Genomic DNA, 19,529 nt, shown 5'->3' with positions numbered 1-19,529 from the left:
ATGAGGCAAAGAGAAGAAATGGCATTGAATTTTGGGGTAGGAGTCTGGTGCTAGCTGATTCTACCTAGAAACCCCTTGGGGAAGGGCACTGATTTTTTGCGGGAATTATGCGGAGTTTCTCAGCAGGGAGTCCACTAACAATATCCAGTGCAACCCAGCAAGCAAGAAATATAAAGCCAGGAGCTAAGCAAAATACAGAGATTTCATTATAAATTAGTGTTGGAAATTAGACCCAGGCTGTGAAATAACCACAATTAAAATTCAGAAAGCAAAGAAGAAAAAGCTTACCTAGTGACCTCTGGTTGCTGCACAGGGTTAGAAAAGAAGCTGTGCTACTTTAGTATTCTAGCATAATTTGCACATTACTGAAATTGTTAGGGAATTAAAGGAAAAGCCAGGGACTGAGTTTTAACTGATGAAAGTAGCCTACAGGAAAGACAGGGAGGGACTTTTTACAGGAGCATATAGTAACTGGACAAGGGGGAAGGGATTCAAACTAAAAGAGAGTAGGTTCACATTGGATAGTGGAAAGAAATTATTGGCTGTGAGAATGGTCAGGCACTGGAACAGGTTGCCCAGGGAAGTTGTGGATGCCCCATCTCTAGAGATATCCAAGGCCAGGCAGGACAACTCTGAGCAACCTGGTCTAGTGGAAGGTGTCCCTGCTGATGGCAGGGGATTGGAACCAGATGATCTCTAAGGTCCCTTCCAACCCAACCATTCCATGATTTTATGAAAAGCAGCATAGCCCAGCTGATATCAAGGCAGATAAATTGATCTATAAGAGGTAAATATGTGTAATAAATAAGCCCTCTAAATCAAAGGCTTCCCCTCTGACTAAGCCATTGTAGATGGAGAAAGCAAAGCAGCTTTTTTCTGGCAAGTCTTTGCAGTGATCCTAAATTATATGCCTCTATTCAATGGATATGAGCTGGTTAGGCAAAAAGAAAATTATCTAAAAGTTCACTCTAGAGGGAGAGAAATTGTCCATAATAACTCAGATCAAGTGATATGAGGTGATTTTTGGGGGTAATTCTTCAGTTTTTGAATCTCCTTCAAGCAATTGATTTTACTAATATGACACCAAATCATTCCTAGTTCAGGTTTGTTAGAGACATTAAAAACCTAAAATGCCAAACCACCACTACCAAAAAATAGCAGCAGGAATCTAACACAAGAGCTCCCTGGAAACAAATTCAAAGGCAGCCAAATAAAACGAGATTAAAATATACAAAATACTGCAATTTAAAAGAAAATCACTGAATTATTGAAACTCTATAGAGGAGATGTCATAGCAGTACTTCTGATCAGCCTGACTAAAAAAACAGGCTATGCTTTTTTCCCCCACTCCTTTGATGTCAGGAAGTGTATTGTAAACTTTAAGTGATGTATGTAGTTCAATCAGATTGATCTGGAAGGTTCAAAGATATTGTAATTTTTTGAGCATTTATGCTTTATCCTGTGTGGTGGAAAGTATGTTGTACATCTACACAGTGTAACCCTTTTAATACTTTGTTGTAGGACTGGAAAGAGAAAACACATTTCTGCAGAGTGACAAAATAAGAGGCCTCTGTAGAGCAGCTCTGTGCTGACCTTTGCTGTTCTGGGTCTGTACAGGATGCAATCAATGCAGAAGTGTCTCACCCACTCGGGGAATGCTTTGCTCTCCCCAGCTGCTTATTTTGCTATAAATTTCCATACAGTCTTTGCAAGCTGCCTGATAATTGCAACATCAGCTGGCAGGTTTGAGCTCCAGGGCAGCTTCTGGATCCCTTGCTCTCTGGGCACAAATGACATTCTCATTGCCTGAAAGGTGCACAGGGCTTGTGGCGGCAATTTTGGTGAGGATGTGTCATCCAAGAGCCCTCCCTGTGCAAATGTATTTGGGCAGAGCTGCTTCCACAGGACGCTGATATCCCTGTGGTGCTGCACACACAGCAGGAGAGATGCAGTTTGTGCTGCCAGAGGGGCTCTGTCAGTGTTGGCTCCCGAAAGGAGAAGCTTTTTTCAACAACTCCTGCCACTGGTAGTGGGTAGTGGTTTCAGGCTGCAATGGGGCAAGTCTGAAATGACTTGCCTGTTATGTTAGGCTTGCTAGAGTTTGGAGACTCTGCCTGAAAAATTCCTCATGCAGGTAAACGAGATGGAAAAAATATCATTATTTCCTTTTTACAAGAGGAAAGTGGAGCTGCAGACCAAAGGAGTACTTTAAAGGCCCAGTGAAGTAGATGGAATGGCAGCATTAAGGTGTAGCAGGTTTTAACAAGTAGGATTCTGTGCCTTTACAAAGCACTCAGCACTGCCAAGAGGTTCAGAACTCTACTTTCACTATAGGCAAAGCTGAATTCAGGAACTGTTGTAAAGTATTTGACTCTTAAAGATTTTCCTCTTCATTATTTGTAATTTTTTTAGGTAGAATCTATTGAGAATTTTTTATTTCACCAAAAGTGCCATACACAAAGAATGAGGTATTGTAACTCTGCATCTTTTTATGTAAACTTAGATTTTATTTTGGCATTTCTGTAGACCTACTCAAAAGACTGCAGAATGGACTTTGCTTGCTCAAGGCCTGTGGCAAGGGATAAACCCAGCTGGCATAATTCAAGCTGCACCTATTTACACCAGCTGAAGTATGTGACCCCTGATCTTTGATTACTCTGGCAGAGGAGAGTGCTACAAGGCAGGGATTTTTCAGTGGTCCTTTATCTACTTGAATTGTCTGGTCAGCTACAAGGTACAGAGGCTGTAAACAAGGGAAAATTGAGATGGCAAACTGATCAATTACAGAATATTGAAAAGATCAAGGAAATGGCAGCAATACTGCTAAACCCAATATGGAAAAGCCCTTCTTGTCCAATAACCTCATTCTTGTGACAAAGATTATAACAAGATGGAAAATGGCACAACATGAATGCATTCTGGTGGCGATGATTGCTGTGAGAATTGGGACTGGTTTGTACTTCACCCACTCTGTCTCTCTTTCCTGGATGCTGTATCCCGGCAACTCAGGCAGAAGGTGTTATATTCATTATGTCCCTGTCACTTTTTATCTCTTGTAGTGAAACCCCACATTAAATTCTCTCTCCAGCTTCCACTCCCTTAAACAAGCAGGGAAACATGACTGCATTGCCTTCTCTTAATCTCCTAATTAACCCAGCAGAATATATCATTTTCTTCTCTAACTGATAAGGTGTGGGCCATGGGTCTCTAAAGTGGCTGCTGCCAGCACATTTTCTGCCTCATCTTGTACAAGGGGCTGCCCTGTGCTTTTGGAGATGAGCTTGGTTTCATTTCCACTATATGGCAGGTTCAAGGCCTTAAAAAGGCAAGATCTGGAGACTGCACAGAGAGCTTGAGAGATGGCAAGGTATCTGTCTGGAAAGGGTAACACTTACCTCATCTGTACAGTGTCTGTTAGATGGCTAAAGGCCATAGTTAAAAAATACATACAAATGAAAGACATTTCAGCCCATTGCAGGATTTCTGTGTTCAGCTTGAGAAATCCTTTCTCTTTTTTTCTGTATTGAAAAAGCTTCTTTGAGCCGTTGAAAATGCTCTTTATATCCCAGAGGTTGTTAGCAGTAGGAGGTGTGGAGGGAGAATCCAGCTTTGGCAGTCACGGGATCAAACTTGCCAGGTCAGATCTATATTATTTTTCATACATTGGTGAATGTTAAGGTCAACTGGGCAAGATCAGAGCTGGTAACTAACAATAAAGAGGTGACAGCTTCTTACAACTGCCTTTGAATAGGGCTTGTGGTGCAGTTCCTCTCTCTCTGTAAGAAATTCAATGCTCCAGCATAAACCATTACTGCTGTGGTGACAGTTTCACCTGAAAGAGAGATTTAAAGTTTGCCATCACCCAACTTTCTGCTGCCATCTCCCAGACAACTGGTGTGCAAGTGGCACAAAGCATGAACTCAGTTAAGGAATGTAGTAGCTTTCATCTTCTCCTAATAGGCCACTTTACTTGTGCTTATCTCCAGTGTAAATTATCCATTCTGGCAAGGCTGGCCAGAGGACACAAGTCCTGGTAGGGTCACAATGAAGGCTTCTTTCTCTTGTTTCTTTTGCCAAGGTATGTTACACCTAGTGAAGTCAAGCCTCTTTTATTTTTTCAGCCATCACTGCTGTCCACACGATGCTGCTGCCTGGCAGCATCGTAACTGGCAAAGTCCAAAAGGAATGGAAGTGTCAGCAGCAGTCTGGATCAACTCCATCTTCTCTGAGCTGGCAACACTGGCTCCTGGTCCAGGGCAGGGCTGTGAGATCCAGGTAAAGTCACAATCTCTAAGTGCTTACCCTGGCTTGAGAGCTCCTTGCTGTGTTCAGTCCTTGCTCACTGCTCAGTTCCAGCGTGCTGGAGTGGGAAGGAAATGTTGGCAGCCTGGGACTGCAGCCTGTGCTCCTGGCCTGGGGGAATTTACCTGCTGCTGACTCAGGACTGATCACATGTGAGCAGATAAGGCAAAAGTAGACCCACACATTGATAAAGATAGAGACTGAGTCCGCTCTAATCTATTAGTGTCACAAGGTGTAAAGCATCAGCAACAGTTTCAACACAAAATTTTAATTCCCTTTGTTTTGCTCTCTGTTCAGCTTAGCTGAAGGAGTACTTCATACTCCTTAGCAAAACAAGAGTCAGGACTTGGTGCTCCTTAGACTTCATCTATGCCTAGAGAGCTGCAGAGGGCTCTTGCCACAAAGCTAGGGAAGTCCTCATTTAGAAAATCGGGAAGACAGAAATTACTGTCTTGGTAATGAGGGACAAATACTTCCTTCTGTGTGGCATTATGTTTTCCTTCAGTACTACCCATATCAGGCAGGTCTGTCCCACTCACTGTCTCCCTCATTCATTTGCAGAAGAGTAGTTCAAAAGTCACAGCTGCTGTTTGAGACTTCATCCGTCCCTTTGCTATTCTGCAGATAGGCCAAGACAACAGCTTGTTAGTATTTAAATGAGCATATCCATATTTTTGCATGAAATTCACAGTCATTTAAGCCCCGTGTCTGGTCACTGAAATGATCTGCTCTCTAATTCGTGCTTTGCTTTTAAGCCTAACTAGAGTGTAACACTATTATGCGGTCATTGCCTCTCAAAGGAGGGATAATTCTGAGCCTAATCTACCATTCCTGGGCACTTTTTTCCCCCGATGTTGCTACTACTGTGTCAAGTGCAGGAGGATTCTGTGTCATTTACATGAAAATGAAGGATATCAGGAGGAAATTAGGAGAGGGAGGGGTGGAGTAGAGTATGCCATATTCTGATGCTTACCTAAGAGAAATTGCAGAATTTGCAGAACAGCCTGTCTGTCAGAACCTGTCTTGCTGGAAATGCATGCCAGTTTAGCCAGGGAAAGTTACACACTTCCCAACTCCCTTGTAAATGTAGACTTTGTTACTCCCTTGTAAATGCAGACTCTGATTGAAGTGCCCTTGGCTTCAGCTGACCCAACACAATCTGGTGCTGCTGACTCCGAATTTACCAGCTAAAAATTATCATCACAGTCCTCTTTGGCTCTAATCTGTCTGTGTTCAGATGGCACAGGGCTTTTGCACCTCCCTCTAGGGCAGGCAGACAGGATGCTGAAGCCTGTGGCCACTGTGCTTGCAGGCAACGGGGACTCCAGGTCCTCAGGGCTGTGCAGCTCCAGGAATCCAGAAGGCATGTGTGATTCTGGGATTTTGCTTTTTTTCTTTTTATTTTTTTATGGGGCAGAGGGGGTTGTTTTCCACTCTTGTTTGCATTAGAGCTTGCAGGTGCTCTATGCCAACTAACAATATGTGTGCCATAAAAATGCCAGCTGATGTGCAAACCAAAGTGCCGTAGCTATCATTGGGTTGTATTTTTGGAACTGACTTGAATCCAAGGTTTGCATACTTTGGACAAACCCACCCTGGCCTAGATCCACACAGACAAGTCCTCCCCCCATTCTGCTAAGTGACTGACTCTTCCCCCAACCCACTCTCTCTTGATCTCCTCAGAGGTAACTGAACTATGGCTTCAGGGCTGAAAATGACAGTCCAAAATGAGCTGAAGAAAACTCTCCAGATTATATCTCCTCCTCTCCATTACCTTAAAAAAATTAAACTTCTGTTTAGTCTGAAGGGCTTCTGTTGCTCTCAAGCCATATCTCCTAATAGGTTTCTTAGAGAAGTATTTTTCTCTATGCAAGTAATTTAAGCCTTCCATGCCCTCTGGCTATTTTTTAATTAAAAGAAAAATAAAATTCCTGGCCCAAGTAGGGGGCTTAGGCTGTTGATTGACTGAAGCAAGGAATTTTGTAGGAATTTTGAATTCTGCACTGCCACATATGAAGTCAGCCCTATAAGTATAACCCTGACCTGAGGCTGGGATTTTTAAAATTAGATCCTTAATAAGAAGGGGAAGAAATAAATTTGACTTTGAATAAGCATAATGCAATTTCCCTTCACATAAATTGCTTCTTTATTATAGCACAGACATTCACATTTTTCAGTCTAAATACTTAAGTCTTATGCAACTTCATTTTGCTGGACTAAGCTCAGCCCTACCTAAGAGGGAATCCATTATTACAGTAGTTTAATTCATAGGTGCCCATTGTTTTTGCTGCCATAACCCACCAAAATCATGTGGCCACCAGCTCCCCTTCTCTCCCCATGGCTGAGCCAGGACTGTCTCTGTAGAAGAGTCACAGAATGGTTTGGGTTGGAAGGGACCCTTAAAGGTCATCTAGTTCCAGCCTCCCCGCAATGAGCAGGGACATCTTCAACAGGTTCTTGTTGCTCAGAGTCCCATTCTACCTGACCTTGAATGTGCCCAGCACTGGGACATCCACCATCTCTCTAGGCAGCCTGTGTCAGTATTTCACCACCCTCACTGTAAAAAATCTCATATCTAATCTGAACTTATCCTTCCTTAGTTGGAATCCATTCCCCCTTGTCCTGTCACTGCATGCCCTCACAAAAAGTGCCTCTCCATCTTTCTTGTAGGCTCCCATCAGGTACTGGAAGACCATAATTAGGTCACCTCAAGGCCTTCTCTCCTCCATGCTGAACAAAACCAATTCTCTCAGTCTTCATAGAAGAGGTGCCCCATCACTCCAATCATCTTGGTGTCTCTCCTCTGGACTGTTTACATAGTCCATGTCCTTCCTGTGCTGGGACCCCAGAGCTGATGCAGCCCTGCAGGTGGGGTCTCACCAGGGCAGAGCAGAGGGGCAGAATCCCCTCCCTCCCCTGCTGCCCACGCTGCTTTGGATGAGCCCAGGACACATTTGGCTTTCTGGGCTGTGAGTGCCCATTGCTGGGTCATGTCCAGCCTTTCATGCAGCAGCACCAAATCCTTCTCAGCAGGGCTGTTCTGCATCTGTACATCCCCCATCCTGTGTTGATATTTGGGATTTCCCCAGCCCAGCTGCAGGACCTTGAATCTGGCTTTGTTAAACCTCGTGACATTCTCATGGACCCACTTCTTGGACCTGTCCAGGTCCCTTTGGATGGCGTTCTGTTGCATTAATAAGCAGTTGGGACTTAGTTTCTTCATGCAGAAAAAGCTAATTCTTTATTCACATTGTTCATATTTATAGGAAATATCCAAAGGCACTGTGTTAAACCTCATCGGTCAGCAATACAGTGGAACTCAGTTCATTGGCTGGTAAGGGCTATTGAATATGTCTATCAAATTTTCTCTCTAGATATGTTTACATATTTTCTTCACTGATTCTTATGGGACAGATTTCTTGGTTTTGCAGGTGTTTTGTTCTTGTTTTTGCACTTCTCGTTTCTACAAGAATAGTTTTTTATGTTAACTGGTTTTCATTCCAGTAATTTTTCCCTATGGGAACTTACAAGCCTGTTGGTAATTCAGCAGAGCAAGGCCTGATTTTATAAGGCCTTTCTTTTATCATATCTTTTCCTGTATGTAACAGCATTCCATCCTTCATCTGTTCATCCACTCAGCTCAGTGTTGTCTGCAAACTTGGTGGGGGGGCACTTGACCTCAGTGTGCCACTGATAAAGATCCTGAATAGTGCCAGTCCCAGTGCAAACACCTGAGGGACACAACTTGTCATGGAAGTATATTGGATGGTTGACTTCTGCCCTCTGGATGCCACCATCCAACCAATTCCTTACCCATCTAGCAATCCACCCATCAAATCCCTTTCTCTCCAGTCCACAGAGAAGAATGTGGTGGGTGAGCCATGTCAAAGGCCTCACAGAAGTCCACAGAGAAGACATCAGTAGCTCTTACCCTGTCCCAGTGGAGTCTCTCCATCACAGAAAGCCACTATTTTGGTCAGGCAGGACTTGGCCTGGCTGAAGCTGTGCTGGCTGTCTTGAACTACCTCACTGTCCTCCATGTGCCATAGCAGCAACCATCTGGACCTGTGACAGTGCCATGCAGTTGGAGTTTTCAAGATTGTGGAATAATTCTCCTTTGATTTTTGAGAATATTAGGTTTTCTCAGATAGGAGAGAAACTGAGGATGAAGGAGATAGCCTAATTTAGCCTGATTTGCAGTCAAAAACAAATCTATTCCCTTGCTGAACCAAATCCAAGGGATTTGGTGCATGCAGCACCTCACAGCACACTTTCCCTTCTGTGCCATGCCTTCATCACAGCAGTAGCTGTAAGGGCCCAGAGTTAGGGAATCTGTGGCCAGAGCATTCCTGCATGTGCAGCTTGACTTGGTGGTTTCCATGGGCATGGGGGGCATTCTTTGTTCACAATTTCTGGCCTCTTCATTTCAGAGAAAGACGGTCAGGCTTCTGCCTTTTTCTAACAAAATACTCTCATTAGGCTTACTAGGGAAAGTAGGGAAAATTAAAAGGGTTTCCAGCAAGCAGGAAAGTACATCTGGGTTGTGTGACTTTACCTCTCTATCCTTGCTGGTGGCACATGGATGCAGAGGTGTCACACCTCAGACTAGTGAGGGACTGGTGGCTGTGGGCAAGAGGCTGATGGCAGCAGAGGCTTGGTTAATGCAGCAGAGCAGGTCCAGTGGGCAGGGTGACCTTAGGTAAATTAACCAGTCAGGGAATAGTTAATGGCAGAGCTGGCCACAACATGGTATTGGACAGCTCTTTTTTTCAGAATGGGCTGACCTTGCATCAGTAGCTGGGGTAGAAAAAGGCCTGACATCAGCATTGTTTCACCTGTCTGTTTCCCATATCTTCCCTTTTTTTGTTGTTTTATGTGGGGTTTTTTTGTTGTTGGTTTGGTTTGGTTTTTTGGGAGGTTTTTTGTTTAGTTTTGTTTGTTTGTTTGTTTGTTTTTTAAGGCTGACTTTCTTAGCTGAGAACAGGCTAAGTATGCCCAAAGCAGCTCAGCAGCTGGTGGAGATAAAGCCAGAGCTGCCAGAAAACGCAGAACAGAGATATCTTTGCAGGTCGAAATGAAGGATGGGAGAGCCACATTTGGATTAAAAAAAAAAAAATTAACCTTGAACCTCTCTCCAAAGTCTGATTTAAACATGAATCTCATTTAAATATAAAAAAAGGCAAAAGGTATAATTCACTGAGCTTTTTTATGCAGTGTCTGCAGTTCCTGGTTTGGGGAAGCGATGAGCTAAAGACAGCCAGAGTGCAAGAGAATGGTGCTGACTACAAACATCACCTGCACAGGGGGTAGAAGCAGAGAGGTCAGTAACATTTCCCCCCAGGCTTGTGCCTTGTCCCCTGCCTGGTGTGCTGGATTGATCATCAGGGGGATTATCATCCCCTTGAAAGTGCAAAGTAACTCTTTGCAGCAGCACCAGAGACAGGCTCCTTATGTACAAGCTTAGATGAACCCATGTCTTTGTACAATATTTTGTGAGATCTCCGTGAGGAATATTCCCTGTTAATCCCTGATTTAGGTGGAGCATGCCAGGATGAAGCTGCTTTTAACAGGGGAGTGTTTCTTGCTGGATACTGGCTCACACAAGAATAGGTGATGCAGGAATGCAGGACTGACGAGGAGAATTGGCATTCAGCTCAGCCTGAATAGATGGCCAATCATCGAAAAGTCCAGCAAACTGCTTGCAGGTCAGGAAGAAACACATAAATGAATCCAACTCCATGGCAGGAGCATATAAAAATCTACCACTACCCCTTTACATCTTTATCAGTCCATTTTTCTGACGCCTGAAATACTTTTTCCGCTACCTATTCTACTTACAACTTTTAAATAGGTAGAGAAGGGATAAGAGAGGAATTAGTTTTCCAATGAGCTCAGAACACATCTAGAATGATGCTAGTAAACATAAGCTGGTGAAACCCCCATGTTTGGTTTTGTCTTCCTGAAGTTGTATATCCCTCTTCTTCCGTGCTGGCAACCTTCTCTGAGGCACTTTTTCAGTGATTATCCCTTGGAGAGAGTTCCAAGGGACAATCCCTAATCTGTGAGATGCACAGATCAACTGGGATGCTTGGCCAACAGGGTAGAGTAGGATTCCAGGGAGGAGAAGTAACTTATTTTATTTTGAAGCACTGCAGTAGCAAGGCCCCTGAGAAGTTTTCTGTTTGGCGTGTTTGGTTTGGGCGATTTTTCTTCTAGCGGAAAATTGTGCTTTTTTCCTATTTAATCAAAATCCCAGTTTGCCTTATCGGTTTTGATGGAAAATTTTCACACAGGTCTTTGTTGTAAGATACCAACATGACAGAATTATCCCTTTATCTCAGCAGATGTGCTTTCCAGAAGGGGAACATCTCAGATGATGAAAAACACAGCAGCTTTGCTGCCTTGGCTCTATCAGACAGGGGTTTTTTTTTGTGATAGAGAATTTTTCAAAACAGATTCTTGTCATTAAAACTGAAATGCTTTGTAAACAGGTTTAGGATTTGCTCAAGCTTTTTACTGCTAATTTTTTGCTGCATAGTTATGAGCAGTGAGTCATTGTGCCTTCTGTAGTGGCAGTGTGTGTAGGGGTATGAGATCAAGTCTCTGCTTTGTCCTTTACTTGAACTAGCCCATGCTAAATGATTCAGATGAAGCCAAGTCATGACATGAAAGACTCCTGTTTCTGAGGCTGTCAGAGGTATTGCACTGTTTGCATCTCACACCTGGAATTAGAAAGTAGTGTTTGACCCAGAAAGGGAAAGTTTTGACCTGATTCCAATTAAGCAGAAACCTTTGTGAGGCTGGTTCTTCTTTTCTGAGGGCTACAGAAGAGACCCCCAAATGCCTGTGTAATTCTGCCACCAATCACAGTAAGAAAGCCTTGATTCTTACCAACACCAGAACCTTTCGAAAAATAAAATATAAAAGCAAGATTAGTACTTTTCATTTCTTTTGAGTAACTATGGCTGTTTTACCCAATTTTCATTCATGCAGGGACATATCTTTTCAGGATGTGTCTGTAAATGCATCAGCTTGTAGGCTCTGGAAAGTGCCTGCCTGCTTTGTGTCCTTGCAATCCTCATTATTCAGCTGGTACTGGGAGCAGTGGCACCTCTCTGGTCAGCAACAGAAGCATTTTGCAGCATGTTTCTTTCTCACCTGTTGTCTTGTAAAGAACCCCATGGGTGCCCCAGATGGAACATATATATATACAGCAATGGCTCTTCAGTAAGGATGTCTGGGTATTTAGATTACAACCAGCAAGGACAAACTACTTGTGCGCAGTGGGGCAGCCTCTTGCAGTGGGATATAATATATTGGTAAAATTCAGCTTCCTGGGAGCCAGTAGAAACACATTTTCTTTGCTTCTTCTCCAGTCACATTCTTCTAGCTCTGCTCTCTGCTGATGAACAACCGTCTATGCAAAGGAGATTGAAAAGGGGATTTACTTTGATTAGACCAAAGCCTTTCCTAGTATTTTCAGTCATAAGTATGGCAGCTTTAATAAGCAGGAAAAGAAGATAAATACAAGTCACAGACTGACAAGAAACTCAATTGGGAAAGAGTAGAAAGTTCTGTTGGAAGCCATGCTCTAAGTTCTGTCTCTTTCTAGCAGCCTCTGATAATCTGCTCAGTCCAAAGAAGGTAACTTTCTGCAAATCTCTGACAAATACCAAGTGAGGGATTTCAAAGGGATAAAATTAAAGCTTTAATTGCTGGGATAGAATTGAATTTGTATTCCACCCTGTTAAGGCTGGGAGAATTTCCCATCAGAGTTTCTCTTTCTGTGACCTATTGGTTCATAGCCTTCAATGATCTCCTGTCAATCCTGAACCAAAAAGAAGAGAGGCTGTGAGCTGATCCTTTTCATACAGGGGAATAAAGCAAATTTTATAGGTCATATAGGTAGGGAAAGAGCCAGGCACAGTTTACCCAATGAAAGCTGTTGATTCATCACTTATTTAGGAATACCACTTACTCCTATCACCTTATTACCTTGCTAGAATTCAAACTAAAAGAAGAAAATGTATGCAACAATTATGACAGGCCCTGACTTTATATTACTCACAATGTCCTTCCTCAGCAGCACCATGAAATATTGATAACAATAATTATTAATGTATGATTAATTATTAACAAGGATAATCTGTAGATGAAAGACTGGATATTAACTGGCAATGTGCACTCAGGGCCTAAAAAGCCATCTGCATTCTGAGCAGCATTAAAAGCAGCATGGCCAGCGGGTTGAGGAACCTGGTTCTGCCCTTCTGCTTCACTCTGGTGAGACCCCACCTGCAGTGCTGCTTCCAGTTCTGGGGTTCCCAAGCCTAAGAATGACATGGACCTGTTACAACAGGTGCAGAGGAAGCCCCAAAAATGATCAGGGGGCTGGAGCAACAACTCTGTGAGGAAAGGCTGAGAGTTGGGGTTATTTAGCCCGGAGAAGGCTCTGGAAAGACCCTGTAGCAGTGTTATAGTACTTAAAGGAGGTCTACAGGAAAGCTGGGGATGGCCACTTATTCAGAACACAGTGGATGTTTTTAGACTCAAAGAAGGGAGATTTGGATTGGATATGAGGAATAAATTCTTTACTGTAAGGGTGGTGAGACAATGGAACAGGTTGCCCGGAGAAGTGTGGATGACCCATGCATGGAAGTGCTGAAGGCCAGGTTGGGTGGGACTCTGCCCACGGCAGGGGATTGGAACTGGGTGATCTTTAAGGTCCTTTCCAATCCAAACCATGCTATGATAATTCTTTTCATTTGTTTGGACAGGTAACCAATAGCTCCTGCAAAGTCCTGCTGGCTGTTCAAGGCATTGAAATTTCAGATGGAAGAAGGGATGAGAAGGGATGTTTGAGAAAGAGCATCTCTTTGAGCAGAGAGGCAAAGGTCTGGCTTTCACAAAGGTGAGTGGCAAGGCCAGTGTTGTTACCTGGGGCCAGCCAGTGGCAGATTCTAGAGTAATGATCAGTCCAGGCTTTCTTTTGTCTAATAGAATGAAAACCACAATTTTATGTTCAGGTGTGATTCAGATAAGAGGTTGCAAAGACATCATTTAGCTAGAATTTTATGAAGGAATAGTTATTCCTCATCACAAAAAATATGTGTGTTTTAAGCATAATCACAGTATATGTGCTAATAGAAAGAGATAGCATGCATTACCCAGAGTTCATATTTTTTATCTATGATCCTTATTTATTATTATGGAATGTGTGGAGAAATTTTGTTAAGATATAAAAGAGAGCACAAAAATGCCTTTTGGTACCTTTCCCCAAAAATGACATTTTGCCTGCTATTCACCTTATCCCTCCTGTGCTGGTCTGTATATTTTTGTATCTCTGCTTTACATCAAGTGCTGGATGTAAAGGGATGCATCCTTTCCTGGGAACTGTTATACTCCATGTAATGTGGAGATAACAGCCGAGGACAAAGGGAAACTTGTGAAAGTCTCCAGAAAATATACTGCAGCTTCATAAATGTATTCCCTGTTGGATGCACTTTTGAGGATAATAGGGCCAAGAGGGAGTTGACCCATGCTGGAGAAGACTGGTGTCAAGGCTTTTTGCAATGGGACTACAGGAAAGTCTGGTTGACTTCTGACATGATATTTATAGGATTTATATTCCTAACTCTAGAAATCTATGTGCTGCTTTATCTTTCTGATATGTCTCCCTCAGGTTTGGATTGTGTGTTCCACAGACAGCTTTTCTCCTGAGCTAAACCCCCAAAGTATTTAATCTTGAGACAAGATTGCTAGTTCATTTTCAGTAAGGCTTAGTGCAGAACTGTGCTGTTGAATGATATTTCATTATCTGTAACAGCAATAACTGGGAGGGGAAACATTGTATAGGGACTAGAATTTGGTGACATTATCTCTGCATCTGACCAAAGTATGACAAAAGACCATGTGTTTAACAACATAATAAAAGTTGCACATGCATTTTTTCCTCCATGTGAAGGGACACTATGGTGTGTCTGAGGACTTACACTCCCTTCTCTTTGAAATCTGGTGAGATGTAAGCACTACTTATTTGCTTCACCAGGCACAGGTGTCTTCTCTGTCCATTTCACACCCTTGAATGCTCACAATAGTGGTGCCATTTTGTGACCACAGACTGTGGTTGCAGCATGAAAATACAGTAATTTTTGATTCTGTAAGAGAACAAAATTATGGTGGTGATGAATCCAGCAGCCGTGAAAGCAGCTTCTATATTGTACTTCAGGAAAAACTAGTGATCTTGAAATTTAGTCAGGCTTTTAAGAGAAATGGTAAGACCAGACACTACTTATTTTTTATCATTGTTTAAAGACAGGTTTTTTTGCAAATTGCTAGTCCACTCCCCCATGATAGGTAGATAGATAGGTGGAAAGAAAATCATTGTGGAAAATATGTTCTGCCAAGGTAATATATAATTACATGACAAAAAATAAATCAGCCTCTGCTGCAGGCAAGACATTGTGTCTCATTAGTGTTTGGTGGACTTGATCACAAATAACATGTTTCAAAACTGCCAACTCCCTCTAATTCTTTTTCTATACTTATACTCACAGTCACATTCAAAATTAGCAGATTCCTGGAAATACACTTCATCTGGCCAGCCCTTTTCCTAATTATGTGTTTGTGCAATTAAAGGAAAGTGTCCTTCTGCAGCTGCATTTTGAGGGACTTAAAGCAGGAAGGCTGTTGTCACTAAGGGAGCAGTGATTTTTTTACCCAGTTAATGGTACCAAAGTATCCTGTGTGATTTGTGTTATGACAGCTGGCGTAAAGCAGCTTTCAAAGACCAGTGCTGGCCATGCCGGGTACTCCTAAAATGCACAGGCCAGAAAGCCAAGAGATCCCATTTGAGATGTAGTATTTTCCTCCACTGGTTGAAACTGAATGCAACAAAGCCATCACCAACAGCAGACTCACTCAGAGCTGTGGATTTCTGCCTTGATGCTGATACATGGCAGGACATACATGAGAAAAGTGAGCAACCTGCAGCTGAGGGTGCACTCCCACTTTTTTTCAGCAGCACTGCTGAAATAGATGCAAGCTTCCATTGTTTGCCTGAGTTCCCATCTGTTAAGGCAATAGAGAGAAAAGATTTTTTTTTCTTGATATCTGCAGATATTTTGAGATAAAATTGGTTTTAATCTCATAATTTTTAGTATAGCCTATGTGTGTTGATTGATTTATCATTGTTTCTATTTTCTTGAAAGACTGCTGTATGAATTTTGCCATGCCATATACTCAGAGGCAGACAATAATAAAGCATACTACTTTGACCTTTTCAGTTGCTTGCACTTTAATTTACTGGCTATTCTCATTCCCTTCTGTTTATGGCCCCTCAATATAACTGGCAAGGAGAAAATAGACCAGGCAGCTAGTCAAGATGCAGATTATTTAAAAGGGTAAAGACTGCCTTTATCATTCTCTTTAAAATTTATGGTGTTTTGTGTGTCCTATTGGTCATTAAGGTCATGATAACACATTCTTAGCACTAGCAACACAAAGTAGCACAAGTTCAACTTCCTTTGTAGTGGTTTATGGGTCAGCATCCCATTACAGTGATGGGATGTAATCTGGATTAAGTTTTGTAGGAATCAACAGATTTTCCTCTGAGTTTAGTAAAAGTCCATGTGATTTGTTTGAAAGTGATTACGTAGGCGCTCACCTGACCACGGCTCTGACTCTGACACTGCTGGCTAGCGGAAAATCAGGGGAAAAATAATCCCATTACAGCTTTTCCCCATACCAGTTTGATTCACAGCAGCTGAACCTGCTGCAGGCTGTGGCAAATTTCCTCCACCACATGGTCATGAAGATAGTGACTTGTCTGACTAATGCAGAGAGGTGAGAAGGGGCAACAAGCTGGCTGTGATCCTTCTCCATGCACTTGTGAAATACAAGCCACAGTCAATACTGCATCATGAAATACTCACTGTGTTTGGTTGTTATCAGTGCCCCACAAAAATTCTGATCATCCTTCAGTTTGGTGAAAGCCTAGAGGAAATTTTCACAGTGAGAATGGCAAAAAGATGACAAAATGCTCTGTTGAAAGACTTATTTGTGCAGGGATGTCTGAGAGTGGGATATAGCAACAGCAGAGCCTAGACTTTTGTGGCAAAGCTTTTTGTATAGTAGGATAGTTTCAGTTTTCTGGTGCTTCTGAAAAGCTCTGAATTGAAATCCATACAGTAAAAAGAACAGGAGTAATGAAAAGGTAAAAAATGGGGGGGAAAGCAGCAGCTTTGGTCATTTGGTTTGTTTCATTTGCTTTTCATCTAATCATTTTGATTTCAGGCGTGCTGATATGATGGTTTTCAGGGTTTTTTTTAATATCTCTGTAGGATTGCAGTAAAATATCCAAATAGGAGATTGAGGAAGAGTAGCCAAAGCTTGATTACATGATTATATTCTGCTTCTCACTGCAGAGATAAAGCAGATAAAGCAGAAGGGACTAGCATGATCTCTTAAACTGAGCAGAATGCATAAAATTTTACCCACTGAGTCCTGCTCCAAGTCTAACAACCTGGGCCTAAGCTAACTCAAAGTTCTTAGAGTATGTATCAGTCTTGATTTTGAACACGTAAGGATTTACAAAGATCTAGAAATCTTTAAAATTTAAGGAGACAGAGACCACCACCCTCTGGATAGTCTCAGAGAAGATCCTCCAAGACCTCTGGATAATCTGCTGATTATAAATTCAGTATAAAGAAAAAGCAAATGGAAGCATATATATCTCTTTTTCATTATTACTCTCATTATTCTGAGTTCAAATTACAGCCTGCAGAGGTAGGAATGATGTGTATGATAAGCTGAAGGATCTTAGAAGCACTAGAAATGCTCTTTGTGCTCGGATAAATTAAAGGCAGTGGTGAGCTACTAACCCTTCATCTTCAATTTTAGAAAGCAGAGAAGGAACCAAGAGGAAATCCTACCTGATGAGTCTGTAGAGCCTGGCATCACCTGACTGTGCTCCCAGGGTGGCATGGCTCAGGCATCACTGTCTGGCAGTGCTGACTGCACGGACATCGCTTCGCTCAGGGAAAATCAATGGGATTCACTGTGGAGTGAAGCGTTACCAGCCAGGTAAAAATGTCTGAAGGAAAGGATGCAGTTATTTGGCAGGGGCTGGCTGAAAATTTTCCATCCTAGTGCTTTGCTACTGAAAACTGTGGGTTTTATGAAAGCTTTTGTTCTCCTCAAGCCACAGTCATTGTGCAGAGCTTGAATGTGTTGTTTTCATTTTGGCTTTGAAAAATTCTGATTTTGTTTGGGGCAAGATAAAACGAAGGCCTGAACTAAATGTCAAAACTCAGCAAAAATTTTGAACAAATGCAAGCACAAGGCATATTTCTAGAGAAAGAGATAAATCTGGCTTCCAGTTATGTTTGTTTAACTTTTTTATCAGTTAGTTCTAACCTTCTTAAAATATATCAGCATTTTGTGTGTATTATCTAAAGAACTGGGCAAAAAAAAAATTTAAAAGAAGAGAATTCAGACTATAAGTTGGTTTTGAAATGTTTGATGATAGAGAAAGGGGAAGCTCAGACTATGGTTTTACGGGTATAGGCATTTGCCCCAGTTTTCTCCAGTGACATAAATTAGCTCAGGTCTTTTGCAGTCATGGGATCAAACTCCTAGCTGATATGGATCAAAGCACCCCTATTGCTGATAGCCAAATTTATGTCTGAAATAAAAAGACACAGCTCTCTTCATGAAGTCAGGTGGACCACATCTGCAGGGGTGTAAACTTCAATTCATGAAGTTACCTGATGCAGATCAGTGGCAGATTTGACCTATTTCAGGTTTTATTGAACAACCTGAATCATTGCTAGGTTGTCAGCACAGAGTTCAGCAAGTGAGAAGCTATGAGCAGGGTAGCTTGGTCAGACATTGTTAAAATTAATCCTTGGAGGTGTTTACTCTGTTAATGCCTGTTCTACGTAGAAGGGCTGAAAAGAGATGAGATTGGAACAGTATTTGCTGATAATGCAAATTATAGACTAAATAATATAAGGATATAGGAAATTACCTTATATCTATACATTCTCTGCTGGCAATTTTTAATTTTCTATTCTGCCTAACTTTTTTCTCTTGGATGACTTTAACTGTTGCACCAAGTGATCCATAGACAGTGTCATGTGTGAGGGATTGAAGGACAGAAAGTCTCAAGTCTGACTCTGTGCCCTGATGTGCAGAGATAGCTCAGAAGGGGAAAGATGTTTTGTTCCACTGTGATTTCTACTTCATGCCCAAGCAGCTGCCTTCTGGTGCCCCGCCAGGTATTTTTAGAGTGTGGACATACATCCCTTAAAAACTCGCCTGGGACTTTGCATCCCCAAGTTTCTTCATAGACAGAAATCCTTAGTGCAGATCAAAGAAATACTGGGAGAGGAGAAATTTTTTCCTCACTCCAACTTCTGACTCCCTCATTGTCCTGTTCAAAGAGGATTTCATTATTCTCACTGGCATAACATGTCCAGAGAACCCCTCTGAAAAGATATCTCAACAGATAGCACTGTGTCATCCAAGTGGGCACCCTTATATTCTCTTAAGACCTCTAAAAGGATACATTTAAGATGGAGTTTTTATTCTCTACTGACTCCTTCCACCCTCCCCTGCATACACAGAGTCTTCTCTATTTCAGCCACTACTTGTTCTGAGGAAACAAGATAATTTATATCTTACTACCTGTAGCAAGTATCAACAGATGCCATTGTGGCAGCAAGAGACAGTCACAGCATGTCAGCAAGATTTTATTTGGGTCCTTGCAGCCTCCCCCATTGGGGAGGTATGGGTTTATAGCTGTCAGAAACTGAGCAGCAAAACCCAGGTTCGGAAAACCCACTGAGAGCCTGAAGGACTGATGTTGGGTGCTTTTTTGCCTGAGCTCATGTTACTGACCATACCGTGGAGTTGTGGTGTGTTTAGAAAGCTCACATTTCACTTTCCATCAAATCGGTGCAAATTAATTGAATAATTTAATTTTCTCACTCTCAAAAACCTTTGAACGAGGTTTTTCAGCCCTTCTAATCCAGTATCAAGCTAAACTTAAAGCTTTGTGGTCTGTACTTTTAGGCATTAATTTAGATATTTCCCTTATATGTTGTCTTGACTTAGCAATGCAAGGAAATATAACATTAGAAGATTCCTTGTCAGAAACTGGCTCCTATTTTCATTGGCAGAGCTCAGAGAGGGTAAACTTTCTGGGAAGGATGGGTTTGTCTGTTCGA

This window comes from Camarhynchus parvulus, chromosome 4 (genome assembly GCF_901933205.1).
Source record: "Camarhynchus parvulus chromosome 4, STF_HiC, whole genome shotgun sequence".
Lineage (NCBI taxonomy): Eukaryota > Metazoa > Chordata > Aves > Passeriformes > Thraupidae > Camarhynchus > Camarhynchus parvulus.
Note: the sequence above shows the minus strand (reverse complement) of the source record.